The sequence below is a fragment of the Octodon degus genome, unplaced genomic scaffold (assembly GCF_000260255.1).
Source record: "Octodon degus isolate 3935 unplaced genomic scaffold, OctDeg1.0 scaffold00024, whole genome shotgun sequence".
NCBI classification, from domain to species: Eukaryota; Metazoa; Chordata; class Mammalia; order Rodentia; family Octodontidae; genus Octodon; species Octodon degus.
This window is the reverse complement of record NW_004524600.1, coordinates 5,562,556-5,567,077: the sequence shown is the minus strand read 5'-3', so window position 1 is coordinate 5,567,077 and position 4,522 is coordinate 5,562,556. Positions and strand designations below refer to the sequence as shown.

The 4,522-nt window shown below is 38.8% G+C and overlaps 1 pseudogene; it reads left to right on the top strand.

The window, feature by feature from the left end:
- Nucleotides 1-668: 668 nt before the first annotated feature.
- LOC101572224 overlaps nucleotides 669-4,522 on the top strand; it is a 10,914-nt pseudogene continuing 7,060 nt past the window's right edge.

The following is a 4,522-nucleotide window of genomic DNA, read 5'->3' as shown; positions in this document are numbered from 1 at the left end:
GCTGGATGGTTAAGACCAAGGTAAAGCAGGACCTATGCAACAAGAGTTGTAGCTTTTGGGTCTGATAAGGTCAGTGAAATCCCCTCAGGATTTATCCTGATATCGTGTACCTCAGATTGTAGAACCTTTTTCAGTGTCAGCCATGTGGATGAGTCATGGCCATTGCTTGGCCAATGTGCTCTGTTTTGTCTTTTTTGAGATAGGATCTCCATGTGTAGTTCATGGGCCAGGGAGATAGCTCGGTAGAATAAGCACTTGCCTGGCAAGTGCAAGGTCCTGAGTTCAATTCCTGGTACCACAAAAAAACAAAACAAAACATATGTAGTTCAGGCTGGCCTTGCGCTCACCTTGTAGCCCAGGCTGATCTCAAACTCACAATGATCCTCCTGCTTCAGCCTTCCAGGGCTGGAATTACAGGTGTGCATCACCATACCCGGCTATTTGCAGGTATTCATAGACTGAGGAGAGCTTTTATTACAAATGGTGTTAGATTTCAGACTTTATTTTGGCATCATTAAGGCCTGATTTAAAAAAAAATAAAGGTATGCTGCTCTTCTGTGAGCAGCCTGAGGTGACCTGTGAAAATAGTTTGCTACTTTCTTGACCCAGAAACCCCCACAAAATCATGCAAATCAAGAGGCTCAAATCTTTGTGTTCACTTTAAGAACATGCATGAGACTGCCCATGCCATCAAAGGTATGAATATCTGAAAGGCCACCAAGTAGCTGAAGGATGTCACATTAAAGAAGCATTGTGTGCCATTCCGGTGTTACACTGGTAGAGTTGGTAGGTGTGCCCAGGCCAAACAGTGGGGCTGGGCACAGGGTCGGTGGCCCAAAAAGAATGCTGAATTTTTGCTGCACATGCTTAAAAATGCAGAGAAGAATGCAGAACTTAAGGGTTTAGATGTAGATTCTCTGGCTATTGAACATATCCAGGTGAACAAAGCACCCAAGATGTGCTGCTGTGCTTATAGAGCTCATGGCCGGATTAACCCATCCATGAGCTCCCCCTGCCATACTGAGATGATCCTCACTGAAAAGGAACAAATTGTTCCTAAACCAGAGGAGGAAGTTGCACAGAAGAAAAAGACATCCCAGGAGAAACTGGAGAAACAAAAACTTACGGCAGGGGTTAATTAAGCATAAAATAAATGGAAATAACATTTTAAAAAATTAATATGTGTTTAAATTTTAAAGCTATTATCATAGAAGACATTGTCATTAATACTCAAAATACTTTCCCTCACTTCAGATGTAATCATCTCTCATTCTTGCCACTTTCTGAAGCAGTTCTGGAGGTTCTCTTTCATGAATGTCTTTTTGAAGTATGATAAAAAAAAAAAATAATAAGTTGAATGCTACTGCCAAATGCTATTTAAGAGAATAGCAGGACCATAAAACCATTGTGGTGTGTCCTTATTTACCTTATTCACTGAATCTGGTATTACGCAACTCCTGGCTCTTCCACAAAGGGAAAATGAATTGATTCAAGACACTGAGGCAGCCACAACAGCACAACTAACCATACCAGGATAAAGGGTTTCCAGACCTGTGTCAGAAACTACCAAGAACTATGTGACAAGTGTGTTTGAAAGGAGGGGGGAGTGTTTTGAGGGAGATTCATAGCAGTTTGTCATTTACAGGAATACATTATAAAAATTTACATGTTCTCTATATTTTTACCACACTTCATTTGAAGATTGTATGAGTTTTATCCTGTATCAGGGAGTCTGTTTTATTCATAGATTTTTCAAATGTTGGACTACCCTAAATATATATATACACACACACACACATACATATATATGTACATACACTTGATGCATATTGCTAGATTCCATTGGGTAATATGCTATTAGATGCAAGGGCTTAGCATATAAATTGGGAGACACACACATATGCATTCCATAACATCTCCCCCTTTCTCTCTTGCACTCCTTTATACATATGTTAAACCACAGATCTTGGAGGCACTATTTATTTGTAAAATTCTTTTTCTCTTAGTATTTCATCCTATATATATTTATTCTATTAATTTGTATTCAAGTGGATTGATCATTTCTCTGTTGTATCCAGTTTGCGTTAAACCTATTGACTTTTAATTTCTCATATTTATTTTTTTAATTTTTAGCATTTCCATCAGTTCTTTTTCAGTTTTCATCTGTTACCAAATATTCCCCAGTTTTATGTATGTTTTCCACCTGATCTTTTACTATATTAAATACAGTTTAAGTTTTCTATCTGATTATTTGAATGGTCAATGGCATCTCTACGATTATAATTTTCTCTCATGACTGTAAGTCTCACATGCTTCTTTATATGCCTCATAACTTTTATTGTATCATTGACAGACCAAAAGAGCAGGAGAGACTGAAGTGAAATATGTGAAATATATGTAGTTCCTTAGAAAGAGTTTGCCTTCTCCTATCATGTTGCTACTGGGGGACAGACTGAATCAGAATAAGCTGCACATGAGCCAAATCTGGGCTTTGCTGTGGCTTTGATTAGCCTTCCATGACCATCTATGTTTTAAAATCAGAATGGAGACTTGCCTTTTGACAGGGCTTGGTGTTCAGGGCTGAGCACCAGTGAGACTCTAGTCACCAACTTTCTGACCAGCTCCTTTAACCTCTCTGTGCTTTATAGTTAAATAACAGCCTGTCTGCTGCTGCCCTTTTGGGTTGCTGAAGTGATTTTTTTTCCTCCAGTTCTATTCCTGGCTTTCTGGACTTGGAGATCTCTTTCCAAGCTGCTGTCCTGGCCCCACTTTCGAGGCCTTTGTGATATACTCATTGAAGGCACGAGTCCATGAGAGGAGTCTTTTCCTGATATCTCACTCTGCCCCTGGCTGTTGGAGGAGCACAGAAGACCCTGACAGCTTCACAGGGCTTTCCTCAGAACTCTTGCCCTGTCCCTGCACTCCAGTGCACTCCCTTTGTTTACTTGGGGGTGGGCAGGTGAGAACAGATACACTTGGTGACCACAGCTTGGTCCAACCTGCCAGCCCATGCACGACCAGCAAAAAGTGTTACCCAGTTTGAGCTGGGTGCCATGTTCCATACCTGTTAATCCCAGCTATTTGGGATGCTGAGCAAGAGGAATTCAAGTTCTAGGCCAGTCTTGGTAGCTTAGTGAGATTATCTTAAAATAAAAAACAAAGGGACTGGTGAGATGGCTCAGTGGTCTAAAGCACCTACTTAGAACAAGCTTAGCAAAGCACAGGGACCGCGGTTCAATCCCCCAGCACTACATGCCAGCCAGCCCCGCCCCCTGGTGGGCTGAGCTGCCCCCCCATAAATAAATAAAATTTTTAAAAAAAGATTTTAAAAATAAATAAATAAATAAATAAATTTTAAAAATCAAATTTTAAAAGGCTTGGAATGTAGTTCAGTGGTGCAGCATCTGTGGGTTTGATACCTAGTACCATAAACAAAAAGAAAAGGAAAGTTGATTTCTATGACAGATTCCTCCTACTATTGATGCTTTGTCAAGAAGGAAAGAGATTGTCATTTGTTGTCTGTCCTAGAAAAAGCTCATCACTCCCAGCATTTAGTTATTCTTGTTTCTTTTGACTGTGGCTTTCTGTTGAGTTTAGAAAACAATGATTATGCAATTTACCTAGCATGTTACTATGTCTCGAACATTTGTTACATAGAATTCAAAGTTTAAAGTATTTCTCAACTCTTGAAATTTTGTTTGACGTGAACATTTATGATATATACATTTTAATTTTAAATTAATACATATACGTTAAGTTGAACATAAAAAAAGAAACTCAAACTTTGCCCATAAAAGAATATCTTATTAAAATACAACTTGATCTTCTCTACTGTTATCTAAATCTTCCATTAAAGCTACTTTGGGATAAAAGGAATGTACCCACTAAAGCAGGAAAAGGAAGACAAGATTTCCAGGTAACACTTTCAGGCGTGGCTATGGACATCATAAGAGAAGGGATGGGGTATAGAGCACACTGTGGGCTGTTATTGTCTAAGACTGCCACTCTGAAATTTCTATCTTTGTTAGGTGCCGTCTCTTGATTCCAAAAACATGATCCAACTTGGGACCAAATGTCGACTCAAAATTTCTTTGTGTTTCATATATATGTTATACACATAACCTAAAGGTAAGTTTAAACAATACTTTTAGTGCACCTGAGACCTGTCACATGAGGTCAGATGTGTAATTTTCTCCTTGAATGGGCTAGGCATGTGACTCAGTGGTAGAGCACTTGTCTAGAATAGATGAAGATCCCAATACTGGAAAGAAAAATAAAGTGATTTCCCATTTGCAACATCATGTCAGCTCCCAAAAGTTTCAGATTTTGGAGCATTGTACATTCTGGGTTTTTGGATCAAGGGTGCTCAACCTAAGTTTATATTATGTATTTGTCACATTGTGGTCTCTTTCTGTACTGGAATCTGAGCTCTGTGGTAGCAAGATTTTTATTTTCATCTTACCAACCCCTAGTATAGAATTTATTACTGTTTACAGAATAATAAAATGAAGACTTTATTTTA